Genomic DNA, 17,296 nt, shown 5'->3' with positions numbered 1-17,296 from the left:
CCGTGAAGGCCCAGCTGATCCAGGCCAAATCATCCTCCTCGATCGAGTTGGTGGTGGCCTCCCATTTGAAGGCTAAAGGGGCTTACCCTGTCCAGGGTACCCCGGCGGCGGCCAGAGTGGCTCTTCCTCCCATGAGGGAGGCTTCCGCCAAGCCAGTAGAGAAGACTCCAGAGAAGAGGATGCCAGACCTCAGCCCGAGACCAACCCCTCAGGATCCGAAGAAAGGAGGGGGTAGGTGGGGGGAGAAAATCCCTTTTCATCTAATATGAATAACATTGCTATTGCCCTTGCACCTCTCACCAGAGCTAAAAAACGTAAATCTTCCACCGTAAAACTGATGCATCTTTGGAAATCTAATCCCTCCCTAGGAGCACTGGCAGCCTACAAAGGAGCAGCTAAGGCTTACAGATAGGTGATCATTGATGCTAAAAATTAAGTCATTGAATTCTAGAATTCTGAATCGGAAACAAAATAACTTTTTAAGATACTAAAGGAACAAGAATCCACAAGCCCCAACAATGCTAGTAGTCTAGTTAAAGATGCAGCATGGTGCCCGGAAATTCAGAAAGCCGTTGAATACAAACTGAATGGCATTAGGTTGGGCATAACTCATAAAAAGGATAGTCAATCCATTCCTTCCGAGGAGGTTGCGAAGGAGATGTTTGAAAGATGCCCAATTATCGCTCAACTTAATTTTCAACCATAGTGGTTGCTGAGTTATCTGTTGTAGTGGACCAGTTCAAAGCCACTAAATGCAAAGATCATCCCTACTCGGCCATTATAATTAAAACCTGTCCTCCCACTTTATTGGAGGCTATTTCCAAGTTTGAACTCCTCCCTTACGGAAGGTTATGTGCCGGCAGACTTAAAAAAATAAATAAATAAATAAATAAAAAAGCAGGGACACTCCTATATTAAAAAGAAACCTGGCTTACCTTTTGAGGCTCCGCTTAAATACAGGCCTATCACCAACATACCTTTTTTACTAAAAATATTGGACCGTGTTGCATATGGGCAAATTGCAAATCATCTGAACAAATATTCCATTCTCAACTGTTGTCGATCTGGGTTCAGACAGGGCTATGGAACGGAGACAGCTTTACCTGAATTGAAGTCCAGGCTCCTGAAATGTGTAGATAAAAGCAAATCATCCATGTTAATGTTGCTCGATTTATAGGCTGCCTTCGACCAGATTGACCATTCAATTTTGGTCACCAGGCTTGGGGGAAGTTGCAAACTACTCCCCGATGGCTGCTCGCTGGATAGCCTCATTTCTAGATAACAGGGAGAGTAGAGAAAGAGTCTTTCATGAGGAGGCAGTAGCCTCACCTGTTGCAGTTAATTTTGGTGTTCTGCACCGTATGTGCATATCTCCTTGCTTATATAATATATTTATGGCACCCCTTTTCACCCTTCTGGAAAAAGGAGTTGTGTTTGCAAACTATGTGGACGACACGGAGTGTGTCATCCCTATTGTTGGAACACATGCACTTGATGAAGCAGAGTTGAACAGGACTTATGCCATCATCGAGAGCTGGATGGTGCTGAACAATCTGGCCCTGAATAGAGGAAAGACAGAGCTGATGATTGTAGTCCCTCAGTCTATGATAATAAAGCTTGGTCCTTCTTACGAGAACTTTCAACTAGAGGATGTCAAACCAACCCCCCTAAAGAAGGTAAAAACCCTGGGTGTTCATTTCGATCAACAGCGCAACATGAAGATTCATTGGGAACTTTTTGTCGGCATCAGTCTACTATATTAAGCACACCTTAGACCTTTTATTAGTCAGGGCAATGCTGAAACAAGAGCTATAGGTGGGTCCAAAATAGACTATTGTTGCAGCCTACTGGCTGGGTTGAGTAAGAAGGTCTGCAACAGACTGCAGGTGGTTCAGAATGGGGCAGTGCATGTCGTCACAGGTCTTTCACGTAGAGACCATGATTCGTCCACCAGACGAGCTTCACACTGGCTCCCCGTTGAGGCCCACCTGCTGTTTCGTTTGTTAGTTATGACCTTCACATGTAGATGGGGCTTAATACCTAGTTATTTGCAGGATCTTCTCATGGAAAAAGGAAATGGGAGATCCCTTAGATCCAGCAACCAGGAACAGTTGATGCTCCCCAGGTGCAGGACCCTGAAGGTTGAAAAGGGAGCCTTTTACATTGCAGTTCCCAAAGCCTTGAACAATCTGCCTTTGGCTCTTAGATGCAAGAGATCCATTGACCTATTCATGAAGAAGCTGAAAACGCTGTTCGCTTGATTATGATCCTGGACTTTTTTTTTTGCTGAGTAAAATGTCTTAGATCTCGGTTTCTCTTTGTAATGTATGGTCTGTCCTCACTCTAATGCCAACGCGGTCCATGGATTGCGCGCTACAAATGCAATAAAGTAAAAAGTAAAGAACAACTCCAAGGAACTGACATGCCTTCGTCCAACGAGGAGTAAATACTTTCCTTCCACACCATTCAGGGTGATGACGACAACAATGGGAACGTCGGGGCGATGCAGACACCAACAATGGGGATGACGCCAAGGGTGCTGAGCACAGCGACCCTGTTCCCCAGGTGCCTCCAAGAGACCTTTCGCAGGATATCCTCTCAACCCTCCACACGCTGGTGTCTGAGATCCAGAGAAGGATGCCACCAGCGGCATCCTTCTCCAGTGGCACCACCACCGGTGACCCCTTTGACACCGGGGCAACCACTTGCTAAGAAGAGGAGGAGACATCCTCCATTCCAACCGTTGCTGCCCCCCTCCCAAGGGGGGCTGGGATGGACACAGTGACAACAGACACAGGCGACGGCGGGATGGGAGATCCTCCATCACCTCAGCCGAGAGCTTCTCCACTGGATGAAGTAGGATCCTTCAGTTCCATTTCTATTTCACCCCGGAAAAAAGGGCTTCCTGTACTAGCGCCGGGAGGTGAAGAGGAAGACCAACCTGTTGGTCCCGCTCCTGGCCGACATCTGGGATAAGGGGCTGGCACTACTGAGGAACTTCGCCTCAGCCCCAGCAAATAGAGACTGACTTCAAAAGAAGTACAGGGTGCCGGAGTCTGCAACCAAGTGTCTACGGTCTCAACCGTCGCCGGACTTGGTTGTCTTGGCGGCAGCCAGGAAGAAATCATCGAGTTTGGCGTCTTCTTCATCCGCACCTCTGGACAACGAGGGGAAGATGTTGGATAACATGGGTAGGAAGGTCATCTACTCGGCGACAACGGTCAAGGCGGCCAACGCCTTAGCGATAGTGGCCAGATAGGACAGAGAGATTTGGTACAAGATGGCTCCACTGCTGGATTTCATCCCCGAAGACAACAGGTTGAGACTTTGGAGATCCACCAGGAAGGCGAGGTGGCGTTGGACCACGCCATCACAGTGGCCCTGGACATTGCGGACACGGGTTTCCGCCAGATGGGAAACAGGGTTTGCCTTCGCCGTTGTGGCTGGCTCAAAGCCACCAACTTTCGACATGCCGTTCGATGGAGCCAACCTGTTAGGGACGGTTGTCGATAAATCCCTCCAGGCCATCAAGACAACACAAAGATAGCCCATGCTTTGGGTACTCTGCAACAATACCGACCGTCCTTTTGTTCCTCAGGAGGGAAGTCTAGCAGGTCTTCTAAGGGTTTCGGCAGTGGCTCTTCCTCTTACTGCCAACCCTCACGTTCTTCAGCCCAGGAATCCAACATGGGTCAATCCAAGGCCTTGCGAAGTGGCCTCAGTAGTCACCATGGTCACCAGGGAGGTGCGTCGACCTTCAAGCAGGACTGAACTGTCCGAGAGATCAGGCCCCCACCCATGCACCCCGGTGGGAGGCCGGCTGGTGAACTTCGTCAGTGTGTGGTACACCATCTCCACCGATTGATGGGTGTTGGGCGCTCTCGCCCACGGACATACTTTAGAATTTCAATGGAAGTGTCTGCTAATACCACTAATGGCCTGACGGGAACAACACATCCCTCAGCTGCTGCTGGAGGTACGGGCCATTTTCAGAAAAGGGGCGATAGAGCTGGTTCCATGGCGACTCCGGGGCTCCGGATTTTACGCAAGATACTTCTCATAAGAAAGAAGACCGGGTGCTGGAGGCCCATTCCCGACCTAGGACGACTCAACAAGTACATGAAGTCCCAGAAGTTCAGGATGGTCACGCTGCAGCACGTGCTTGTCCTGCTGGAGGAAGGAGACTTTCTGTTGTCATTAGTTCTAGAGGACACGTACTTCCACGTCCCCATACACGAAAAGCATTGCAAGTTCCTGCGCTTCGTCGTTCAAGGGGAAACATTACCAGCTCAAGGCTCTCTCCTTCGGAATGGTCAGCGCCCAGAGTCTTCACTAAGTGCCGGTGCTCCGGTGGTGGCCCATCGACGATTGCAGAGGATTCAGGTGTATCCTTATCTCGACAAATGGCTCATCCGGGCCAGGTCAAGGGACATTGCCGTCGATCACACAGCGTGGCTCGTCTGACTGCTGACAAACCAGGGATTCTCAGTGATTTATGCAAAGTCTTGCTTGACTCCATCACTGTGTCCTGCCTGGTGTCACCATCAGAGGCGAGAATAGCAGCCATCTTGGGACAGGTGCAACGGCTGTTGACACTGAAGATTGCCACAGTGAGGACCATCAAGTCGCTGCTCGGCATAATGTCTTGCATATACCGGATTCAGGTCTGCAGGTTGCGGATGCGACCACTCCAGTAGTTCCTCAACGCTCGTTCAGGTGTCCGCAGGCTTCCAGGACAGAATCGCGCTCAACCGGTATTTCCGTCGAGTGATAAGGTGGAGGGGTGTGCGCTCCAACATCGCCATAGGCATGGACTTCCAGAGCCCCCCCGTACCGGGAGACTGTCACAACAGACGCTTCCCTGGCGGATGGAGAGCCGACACTGAACGTCTTCACGCCAGAGGCCTGTGGCTGCCAGAAGAGAAGGCGGTAGACATTAACGTTATGGAACTACGGGTGGTGTTTTGGGCCCTCAGGTCGTTTCTGCTGTCCCTCAAGGGCAAAGTGCTGAGGGTCTTCACGGCCAATACCACCACAATGTTTTACATCCAGAGAAGCAGGGGGGCACCAGATCCCCAACGCTCTCCAAAGAGGTGTAGGACTTGTGGCACTGGGCCGTCGCCCAGGAGATGTTCCTCATTCCGTTTTACGTGGCGAGTAAAGAACACTGTTGCTGACTCTCTTAGCAAGGAGCTGCGCTCTTGCCACGAGTGGGACCTTCGGCAGGATCAAGTGGAAAACCTTTTCCTCAAATGGGGCAGTCTCCAGCTTGATTTGTTTGTGACGGTGACGAATACCAAGTGCCGGAGGTTTGCCACCAGGTTCCCCCAGCCGGGGAGCATGGGGAACGCATTCTCTTTCCCTTAGGAAGGCCTGTTTCTATACGCGTTCCCTCCGTTGCCACTACTACTTGGAGTCAACAGTCAACTCAGACGGTACCGGTGCGGGGTGATCTTCGTCGCACCAGTGTGGCTGAGGCAGATCTGGTACCCGAACCTTCTCTGCATGTCAGCGTCCCCTCCAGTCAAGCTGCCAGTGGTCGCGGATCTCCTCACCAGGGAAGGAGCCATAATTCTGTACCACGACCCAAGATCGCTGAACTTGAAGGCCTGGCTCCTGCCTCATTACAGTTTGGTGGTTACGAGCTTCAGGCGGACTGCAGGGAGGTACTCGCCAATGCCAGGGCGTCGTCGACTTTGAAGTGCTACGGACACAAATGGAAGCGTTTTGCAACTCGGTGCCTGTCACAGAAGATCAACCCTCTGAGGGTCACGGCCCCTCAAGTACCTCCATATTTATTGTCATTGACTAAATCCGGGCTGGCACATACCTCCATCAAGGTACATCTGACGGCTATCTCCCGCTATAACAGGTCTCCGGGACAGTCTTCACTGTGGTCGCATCATCTTGTCAAAGAGTTCATTAAGGGACTGTTTTGCTCGTTCCTGCCAGTGAAGGCTCCAGCCCTGGCGTGGGAACTCAACGTGGTGCTGACTAGGCGCATGGAGCCCCCATTCGAACCTATGCATTCAGCTCCGCTCAAGTTGCCGTCATGGAAGAAGGCTTTCCTTGTGGCCATCAACTATACAAGAAGAGTAGGTGGGAACCAGGACCTGTCCTGCAAGCACCCTTACTTGACTTTCCACGAGACAAGGGTGGTGCTGCGGTTGCACCCCTCCTTTATGCCCAAGGTTCCGTCGGAATTTCATCTCAACGAGCCCTTGGTGTTACCTGTTTTTTCCGACGCCTTCATCGCCGGCTGAAAGGACTTTGCACTCACTGGATGTGGCTCGAGCGCTGAAGTTTTATGTGGCCTGCACAAAGAGTTTCCAGAAAACTTCTCAGCTTTTTGTGAACTTTGGTCCTGTGAACCATGGGAAGGCCATCATTCCTGTCTGGTGTGCCCTTGCTGGACATTTGCAGGGCTGCTACGTGGAGGTCGACGCACACCTTCACGAAGTTCTACGTCGACAGTGATTCCAGGGAGGAGTCCAGAGTCGGCCACTTGAAGGCGACCCTGGTGAGGAGGTAAGAGATTGCTTCTGTTGAGCCTTGCCAACTCCTGTGCTTGTGCATGTATGTACTGCTATGTATTCTTTATTCATGAGCATGTGAATCCATGCCAGACCACCCCCCACCCCCCTCCCGCTGCTGGAGAAGGAACAAGTTACTTACCTTTAACTGTTGTTTCGAAGGGATTGTGTCCTTCAACGTATTCCTTATCCTTGTTACCCATTCCAGCTTGCTGGCCTCGGAATTTTTTTTTCAGTAGAGGGCGCTGCGCGTCGAAGTCCCTCGAGTCGGTGTCCCTCGACAGCCTCCGTATTGGCGCCGACGTCATCGTGTGTATAAATGGACTCGTGCAGCATCCGTTGCTCAGTTCCGTTTTTCCGTGCTTCGTGGGCCTCAGAAACGTAACGCTCCGTCCCTTTCTTCAGGAAAAACCTTCTTATTCTTCGAAGATTATTACCTTAATACGATGGCTTCTTCATCCGAAACATCGACTCCATGGTCCGGTTTCAAAACATTTCGTGACTGTGGGAAGAAAATGTCATTAACGGATCATCACAGGATCTGTTTGTGGTGCCTGGGATGGGAGCATCACTGTTGGAATGCGAGGACTGTATGTCCATGACGGCGAAAGCCTTGAAGGAGCGTAAGGGAAAGTTAGAAAGAGGTAAGGGCTTTAAAATTTATATTCCCTCGAAAGTTTCTTCGGCTGAGTCGAGACATTCGTCTCCTCATCGACAAAAGAAACATTCCTGTTCAAGATCTCGAAGCGGTTCTCATCAGTCTTCGAGATCAAAACACTCTAAGAAGAGGCGTCATAGATCTCCCTCTTCTTCTTCCTCTACCTCCCCAGAAAGGGTCACCTGCACCACGAAACAAAGCTCTCCAGCTAAGTGGGAGTAATTCAGTGAAAAAAATGCTTAGCGTCTTCGAGAAAGTGGCCTCGACCCCCTCGGAGATGTCTAAAGGTGATACCCTGGGTGAAAGACCCGAAAAATCAAAACGCTGCGAGACGTTGAACCTGGCGAGAGAAACTACTCGAGAGCGTCATGAACCTTCGAGTAAAAGTAGTAAGACCGCGTCAACGCCTTTGTCGAAGGATCCTTCGATGCATAAATCGGTTGCATCGACGTCGTCTTCGACGTCACTGTCGACTCCGATAAAAGACAAACCTAAAACTGTCACTAAGTCACAGACAGTAGAGGTGTTGAAAGCTTCTACTAGGACGTCGAGGATGCCATCGACAATCTCAACGACGCCGAGTAGGATTCCGATCCTCTCGAGTGCATCGAGGTCCCTTCAAACTTTCTTGACGACTTTTTCAGGATTGTCGAAGCCTTTGACTTCCACGTTGACAACCTCGATGTTTTCTCAGCCAGTGACAACCAATTTGGCTCCTTCTGCTCTAGAAATGGGTTTTAAACCATATCCTAGGTCTGACTACTTTAGAGCCTTGTCCTCTATATATGAGGAAGGGGAGGATTCCGACCATGAGAGACCCTTTGGTTTACAAAGGACTACAATACCCATGCGAGAGGAATTAATCTCTGAGGAAAACAGGTTAAAAGACCTTCAGGACTCTCTACATGAGGCAAGTGGTTTAGATACTTCACCAGAAGTAGAGTGTGCTAAACCAGACCCTGGCGACCATGCTGAGACCCCTTATAGGATTCTGATGGCCAGAATAATTGAATTCATGGGGTGGTCTACACCTACACCACCTTTTCAGCAGGAGGACCTTACTGATATTTTAGATAAAGGTCCACAGGAGGATCCTGTTCCTTTTCATACTGCACTGCAAAGAAACATTTCTGCAAATTGGGAAACTCCTGTATTTATCCCTGCAGTAAATAAAAAAACTTTCTGCTAAATACAGGGTATCAGCTTCAGATCCTGAATATCTGAGCAAGCATCCAACTCCAGAGAGTTAGTTGTACAAGCGGCAACGTCATCTAACAGTAGGTTGGCATACCCTACTATTCCACAGGACAGGGATGATAAAATATTTGATGCCATGTCAAAAAAAGTCTTTTCGGCATGTAGCATGGCGCTTAAGTCTATCAACGCCACTTGCACGCTAGCAAAATTCAGCCACACACTTTGGGAGTGTGCTTCATCGGCGGCTGACTCTCCCAGAAGGAGAAGAAAGGGAAGCATTCTTAAACATCAGGGATGGAAAGGATGCAATGTGGGAGTCCCTCCAAACAGGCATTGATTCTGCTGACAGCAAGTACCACAATCCACAGATTTGCGTGGTTGCGGTAGTCTGGTTTTGCTCCAGATGTACAAGCCAGACTTCTGAACATGCCCTTTGACAGCACTTCTTTATTTGGTAAGAAGGCTGATGTCAGCCTGGAGAGATTACAAACATCCAAGGCAGCAGCAAAATCTCTTGAGGCTGCAGTCCGGCAGACTCCGAATCGCCCCTCGGGAGCTTCCTGGAGGGGTAGGTCCTTTCGCTTTTACTCCGCATTCGGAAAAGGTAGAGGACAGCCAGCTCAAAAGGGCCAGAAACGATTCACCCGTGGTGGACGGGTCAAAGGTACAAAAGCCACAGCAGCAGGTGCCACTTTACCTTCGGCATCTGCGTCAGCCGCTTCTAAACCCCTCTGAGGTCTCCCCTCACAGGACACCAGTAGGGGGCAGGTTAACTCAACATCTGGCAGAATGGCAGGCTATTACATCAGATGGTTGGGCATTGGAGACAGTTGCCCAAGGTTATTGCCTGCCCTTCCTACACATTCCTCAGTCGTCCACTGGGGAACAACTCTGAAGTTTCCAGACCCGCTCCTTATGCAGGAGTTTGTAGACCTGCTAGAGAAGGGTGCCATAGAACCGGTACCCGTAGCGGAGAGGAACAAGGTTTGGTGTTCCCCCTACTTCCTAGTACCAAACAAGGACGGAGGACTGAGACCCATCTTGGACTTGCAAGAATTGAACCAATTCCTCAGGAAAGACAAGTTCAAGATGGTAACCCTTTCTCATATCCTTCAGGCACTCCAGCTTCAGGACTGGTTGGTATCTCTAGACCTTCAGGATGCTTATTTCCATGTGCCAATCCATCTCAAACACAGGAAATACCTGAGGTTCGCAATTGGCAACTCTCACTATCAATTTCGAGTTCTGCCATTTGGGCTGACCTCCACCCCGAGGGTCTTTACCAAGCTAATGTCGGTAGTGGCTGCAAGTCCAAGGAGGGAAGGGATCCACGTCTACCCCTACCTGGACGATTGGTTGATCAGAGCAGTATCTTCGGAACAAGCTCAGATCCAGCTAGATTGTCTGCCACTTCCTTCACAAGCTGGGCTTCTCCCTCAACTTAAAGAAGTCACAGATGATACCATCGCAGAGACTCCAGTTCATTGGAGCAGTCCTGGACACTTCCCGGGGAAAAGGCTCGCCACCAGAGGTGAGGGCTCAAGATATTCTACAGATGGTCACCAAGTTTCAAAATGCCCAACGTTTAGCAGCCTTTGACTTTTTGAGGTTGCTAGGCCTCATGGCATCCTGCATCTTCCTAGTGCCAGAGTCTCGCCTGAGAGTGAGATCCCTCTAGTGGGCACTAAGAACCCAATGGTCGCAATTCTCAGGTAGAATGTCAGATCTGCTTCAAGTCCCGGACAGAGTAGCTCGAGACCTTCAGTGGTGGGCCTGTAAGGAGAACATCTTGAAAGGAGAACAGTTTTGGCAACCATGGCCGGAGATAACAGTGGTCACGGATGCCTCACTCACGGGGTGGGGAGCCCACGCCAACGACTTGACCATCAGCGTTTGTTGGTCTCCATTGGAGTCCAGACTACATATCAACCTGTTGGAGCTGAGAGCAATCAGACTAGCGCTGAAAGATTTTCTGCCATCAGTACAGGGAAAGAATGTCCTGATAATGACGGACAACACAGTGGCCATGCACTACCTCAACAAAAGAGGAGGCGTAAGGTCACTGCCACTGTGCAGAGAGGCAATGCAGCTCTGGTTTTGGGCAATTCAAGAAGGAATCTCTCTATTGGCAGTTCACCTAGCTGGAGAGAAGAACTTGACGGCAGATGCTCTGAGCAGGCAGAGTACAGTCTCCCACGAGTGGGAGCTAGCTCAGGAAGTCCTTCAAGAGATCTTCACCCTTTGGGGAACCCCTCAAGTGGATTTGTTCGCCACCAGCATCAACAGGAAGTGCGATCAGTTTTGTTCAAGGGAATTTACCCCGAGAGGAGCTCTAGGAGACTCGTTCGCAGTGGACTGGGAGTTTCCACTCGTGTATGCGTTTCCTCCAGTCCCTGCCATTACTCAAATGATCAGAAGGTTGAGAAGATTCTGGAAAACCATGATTCTAATTGCCCCAGATTGGGCCAGGAGAACGTGGTACCCGGACCTTCTGGACATGTCCATCTGCCCTCCAATTCGTCTTCCGCAAAGAGAGGATATTCTCTCACAGAAGGGAGGTCAGGTTCTCCATCCAGACATCAGAACCCTCAACCTTCACGCTTGGTTTCTGAAAGGTTGAGATACAAGGATTGGGATCTCCCGGATGACGTCATGGAGGTGTTGCTTTCAGCCAGAAGACCAGCAACAAAAACTTTATACCGGTGCCGTTGGAACACATTTTGCAGCTGGTGTAGAGAAAAGAATATTGAACGCTTTTCATGCAATACACCAATGGTGTTATCGTACTTTCTTTACTTAGCAAATTCAGGTCTTCAAATTGGTACGATCAAGGGCTATCTCGCAGCGCTGTCAATCTTTAAGCGAACTGCTGTGGAGCCTTCATATTTCAAATTACCCTTGGTAATCCCATTTCTGAAAGGGTTAACTAATGTTTATCCCCCAAAGCCTTTTCAAGTTCCATTGTGGAACCTAAATCTAGTCTTAAAAGTTCTGATCGGTACTCCTTTTGAACCACTTCATTCCTGTTTATTAAGATTTCTCACTCTGAAAAAAGTCTTTCTAGTGGCTCTAACATCTTCCAGAAGAGTGAGCGAATTACAAGCTCTATCTTGCAAACCTTCTCATACAATCTTTCATAAAGACAAGGTTGTTTTACAAGTGAAGCCTAATTTTCTCCTGAAGGTGGTCTCTGAATTCCACATTACTCAGAAAATAACTTTACCTTCGTTCTATCCTCCTTCCCATGCAGGGAAAGAGGAAGAAAGATTACACAGACTGGATCCAAGGCGTGCCTTGAGTTTTTATATTAGCAGACTTGCTAGGATAAAACAAGCAGACCAACTGTTTGTAGGATATGCAGGACACAAATTAGGATTGCCAATCACGAAACAGACCATTTCAAGGTGGATCATTTTAACCATTCTAGAATGCTACACATTGGCAGGAAAAGAACCCCCTTAACATTTTAGGGCTCATTCAACCAGGGGTATTGCAGCCTCCTCCTATGTGCGGCTGCCACATTGTCGTCCACACATACCTTTACCAAATTTTACAGCCTGGATTCCTCCTCTAGTCAGGAGACAAGATTTGGGAAAGCGGTGTTGCATTCTGTACATTCTTAAAGGGAAATATTTCATTTTTACTCCCACCTCCTCTTTACACTACTGCTATGGGAGTCTATCAAAGGTAAAGAATACGTCGGAGGACACAATCCCTTCTAAGAACAATTTTAAAAAAAATAAATCTATTTTTTGAATATTTAAACAAACAATACAAACCAAACTTGCAGTGTGTACAGTAACATATCCATTATACATTATTCAATCACGCTCACTGCTTCCTTTTTCCCCTCCCTCCATTACGAGCCTACTTATGTTCTGTTCTGCATCTTGTGATGGGGAGTTCCTGTCCGTGAGGTCTGTCGAGTCCGGCACAGACCCAAATATTTCTGCTATCAGCAGTTTCCAGGCAATGAGAGTCTGTTTCCTCCTCCCCCCCCAGCATTGCTCGCTTCTTGCCATACCATGGTTTCCGCCTCTGCCCATTTCTGCAGATCATTCCACCATATCTCTAATCAAGGTTTGTGGCATGTCTTCCACCCCATAGCAATTCTCCTCTTCGCAAGCGCATATGCCAGATCCTTCAGTTTGCTCACGTGCCTGAGTTTCCTCGGCCTAGCGTACCCCCCCCAGCAGACAGGCCCACACATAATCCACCACAATCTTAATACCTTTTCCTGCTAATTTATGTGCGATCTCACCCCAGAAGCGCCCAATGACCGGGCATGACCAAAACATATGCACCATGGCCTTATTCTCCTCATCGCACCTAGGGCATGCCTGCCATCCTGCATTTTTAAACTTGGTTATCCTCTGGGGTGTCAGGTACACCCTATGCGTAATATACAATTGCATCTGCTTAAGTCTTGCGTTCTTTGACACCTTTTAATAATACCCTTGGACTCGTTCCCACATCCCATCCTCCATCGGGGTACCCACTTCCTCCTCCCAGTCTAATCTCAATTGTACCACCTCCTTTCCTACTTTGGACATCATCATCTCGTATATCCTATCGAAGAAAAAGTTACGTTCTTACTTGGTAACGTTCTTTCGATGGGATGTTCCTCCGACGTATTCCTTATCGCCCCTCCCATCCATCCCCGCAGTAAAACTTCACTTGTAGTTGCAGTTTACGCTCCTTCAAGGTTAATAACCAATTCATGCAAAGCAAAATTAAGCTTCAAAACGGAACTGAGCAACGGACGCTTTATACGCACAATGACGTCGGTGCCGATACGGAGGCTGTCGAGGGACACCGACTCGAGGGACGTCGACGCGCAGCGCCGTCTACTGAAAAAAAATTCTGAGGCCAGCAAGCTGGAATGGGTAACATCAAAGATAAGGAATACGTCATAGGAACATCCCATCGAAAGAACGTTACCAGGTAAGAAAGTAACTTGTTCTTCTCCAGCATGGGTCTGGGTCTGGCATGGATTCACATGCGAACCCTCCCGCCTTCCCCTCTGCGGCTCTTCTCTTGGTCCTACTGCCACTTTACGTGCTACCAAATCTGAAGATGGCTGCCTGAGGATGGGCTTTGGTAGGGGGCAGTCATTGGTTGGGGGCAGAATAGGTTTGTAGGAGAAAAACAGTTTAGAAATTAAACTGAAACTGTTTTTTCTTTTAATGAGGATTCACAGCCTGACAACTGGTCTTCACCGGGCACGTGGCTTACGCCATAGCGTTCATCGTCGCAGGGCAGGTACACCCAGCAGACTAAGGAAGTGCGCCCAGGTCTCAGCCCATGCCAGCACCTTCAGGGGCTCCACCGGCCTGTGAAGAGAGGTTTTTTGAAAGGTTTATGACCCTCATGAGGTCTCCGCAAATGGGCATCATCCTCAGGGATGTGATCAGGGACATGCTCCCTACAGTTCGGCCGCCGATGGCACCTGCCACTCTTCCCGTGGTATCAGCAACTCTGCCCATGGTGTAGACCCAGCTGCCCCTCCCAGCTCCCACCACGCCGGTTCCCACGCCTCTGAGGGTCTTGGCTGCGCCACAGCCGCCGGCCCCAGTCGGTACGCCATGGACATCAGCCCCCAGCACTCCCCCCAGCTGCACCAGACCAGCAGGATAACTTGGTGGACACGGATGAAGAGGAGGACCCAGAACACCATAGTCGGCCAATTCCTTCCATGAGCGGTTCGTCGGATTGGCCTAATACTTGGAGCTTCCTCAGCTGGAGGTGGAACAACCGAAAGCAGGGGTCCTAGCAGAGGTCCTCACTGCAAACCCCACGGCTAGAACAGGGATCCTGATGCAAAAGACATAGTGGCACTAGCCAAGAAGGGATGGCTTAAACCCTTCTCAGCGCAGCCTACCAACAGGCGCTTCGACGCCAATTTCAGGTAGTTGGAGTGGGATCCACTCTTGCTGTCAGAGAACCCTAAGCCACACTCCTCTGTGATCGCTGCAGCTTTGCTTTACTCCAAGCCACAATTCTCTTTGTCTACCTCAGCCTCCGCACTCGGATGATCCTGGAAGCATAAAGGAAGAAGATTTATCCCAACGCTTCCCTTCATCTTCGTCAGTCTTATGCAGACGCTATGCTCACCGCTGTCAACCAAGGACTTTGGCGCAAAATCGCTGACTTCCTTCCGGAACTTCCGGTACAGAGCCAGGCACGCTTCAAGGCGGGGCTGGCCGAGGCCAGGATTGTAGCACAGGACATTATGGAGTCCACTTTGGTGCTGCACATTGACAACTGAGGCCATGCTATTTGCATCGCTACTGACATGAGGAGGGCGGCCTGGCTACGGGCGACCAAGTATAACACGGACGTCCAGGAGCGCACACTGGATCTTCCTTTTGAGGGTGGTGACATTTTCCATTACACCACGGATGAGGAATTGAATAAGGACAAAACAGTTCACAGACTGCAAAATCATTGTCGCTCCTCCCTAAGACCACCCCTAAAACATACAGCCAGATACAGCGGTCAGACAAGGGCCAGTCCTTTGGTGGTTTCCGGGGCTTCCAGTAACAAAGGTCCAGGCAACCGGACAGGTCTCCGAGCCAACACGGCGCAAACACAAAGCTGCGCACAAGGTCTTTTTTCAGCCCGCCTCAGACGAAAATGTCATGACACGCCCATCCGGATCCACGTGTCTCTGGTGCGGGGCAGGCTGGCCCTTCACTCCCAATGCTGGCGCAAGAGATTCGCGGACCCCTGGATCCTCTCAGTAGTATCCACGGGCTACCTCCGACCGATCCCTCCTTCCCCTCTCTCCTCCCCTCCGCTCCCACAGATTGGGACAGCAACTCTGTTGGTGGAAATTCAATCGCTCGTAGAGAGACAGGCAGTGGAGGAAGTCTCAGCCTCACAGCGGGGTGTGGGCTTCTACTCACAGATTATCACCAAACACAAGAAGAACCAGGCGGCCAGAGAGTTGTGTTGGACCTTTCCCTTCCTCTTCAAAAATTTAAGATGGTTACCCCAGCCCTTATAGCAGAGACACTGTGCATGGGAGACTGTGTGCTCCCTGGATCTGAAGGATGCGTCCCGATCTGGCAGCCACGTCAGTCTTTTCTAAGATTCAGGATCATGGGCTTTCATTTCCAATACAAGGTTCTACTCTTTGGTCCCAATTCAGCACCCAGGGTATTTACAAGGCTAATGAACGCGGTGGCACCCCTCTTCAGGACCCAAGGTCACCACATCTATCCATACCTAGCCGACTGGCTTGTCAGGGCAGGGTCTCCAGAAGCAGTCCAACACACATCCTCCGCCTTCATGAGTACTCTACACAAGTTGGGATTTTCCATCTATCACAAAAGTACAGCTGGAGCACACACAGAATCTAACATTCCTGGGCCTCATCTGGGATACAGGCTAGGAGTTTTTCCCTTGGAGGAAAAGATTGCATCCATCAAGAAGGCCACTGGGCATTTTCTCTGCAGAGCAGTGACCGCTGCATGGTGGTACCAACACCTCCTGGCCATCATGGCAGCATGTCTCCTGGCAGTAGCATACACAAGGCTCAAAATTAGACACTTGCAGCTACACTTCGCAGCCTCATGGTGTCAGGAGAAGGCTTCCCAGACGGAGCTGGTCAGCATCCATCTACATCTCCACCAGAAGCTAGTCTGGTGGAGCATGGATTACAACTTATGGATAGGCAGGCCCTTCCAGCAACCAGCACCACGGACTCCTCCCTAGAAGGATGGGGAGCTACCCTGGACAGCCAGTGTCCATGGGGGTTGGTCCCATCAGGAGCAGGAGGTCCACATCAACTTGCTCGAGTTGATGGCCATCTGGCTCGCTCTCAAAGCCTTCCTCCCTAAGATCAGTGGCAAGGCGATCCTCATTCAAACGGACAGCTCCACCAGCATGTAAATCAACAAGCAGGGGGGCACCAGGTCTGCTCCCCTCTGCACTCTAGCAGTCAACATTGGGAGGGGGCTCTGGTGAACAAAATACACTTGGCAACAATCCACCTCCCGGGGATTCAAACCTGGAGATGGACAGGCTCAGCAGGCTGGGTGCAGACAATTACGAATGGCAATTGAACGATTAGGTATTTCGGGGGATCTTCGACAGATCCGGTCATCCTCAGGTGGATCTCTTTGCCACCTGGTCCAACATGAGGTGCCCTCACTTTGCATCCTGGCAGGGACAGGGCCGGAGCTCGCTGGGCGATGTGTTACAGATACAATGGAGCAACATGAACGCATATGCCTTCCCTCCCACTCCCCTGGTACACCGGGTGTGATCTGCAAGATGAGTCCTGGCACCTCAGTATCATTCTGATAGCTCCTTGGTGGCCGGCGAGGCCATGGTTCTCGGAGCTGCTCAGCCTTTCGGATCAGCCACATGCACCTTCCGCTGGGCCCAGCTCATCTTCTATCCCAACAGGGAGGTACGGTCATCCATCCCGCCCCACAGAAGTTAGCCCTCGCAGCGTGGTTCCTGAACAGGTCACACTATAGCATCTGTGTTTATCAAAGGCTAACTTGGACATAATACAGGGCGGTAGTAACGATGCGGCTAGGAGCCAGTACAAGAGCAATTGGCCTAGGTTTTGCCACTGGGCGGAATAAAAAGGAGGTCGATCATCTGACTTGCACATTGGACAATGTGCTATCCTTCTCTGAACACCTTGCACACTCTGGGGTGCAAGTAGACACATGCTGCACCTATCTGGCGGCCATCAGAGGCTACCGGAACTCAGAGGAGGAAATTCTCTCATCCTCCAACCAGGACGTTAAGACATCAGGCAGGCCTCACCAGGCTCTACCTGCCTATCAAGAAGCCACACCCCATGTGGGACCTCAAGGTAGTGTTGTGCACCTTGGCACATAAACCATTTGAGCTAACGGCGTCTGCGGACATCAGGCTAGTCACCATT

The 17,296-nt window shown here is 50.2% G+C and overlaps 1 protein-coding gene across 6 annotated transcripts in view; it reads left to right on the top strand.

Annotated features, from left to right (window-relative positions):
* KAT7 (lysine acetyltransferase 7) overlaps positions 1–17,296 on the top strand; it is a 1,354,088-nt gene that overhangs the window by 773,606 nt on the left and 563,186 nt on the right. The window lies entirely within an intron of this gene.

The sequence above is a fragment of the Ambystoma mexicanum genome, chromosome 13 (genome assembly GCF_040938575.1).
Source record: "Ambystoma mexicanum isolate Mex_15411 chromosome 13, UKY_AmexF1_1, whole genome shotgun sequence".
Lineage (NCBI taxonomy): Eukaryota > Metazoa > Chordata > Amphibia > Caudata > Ambystomatidae > Ambystoma > Ambystoma mexicanum.
This window is presented reverse-complemented; position numbering and strand designations above follow the sequence as displayed.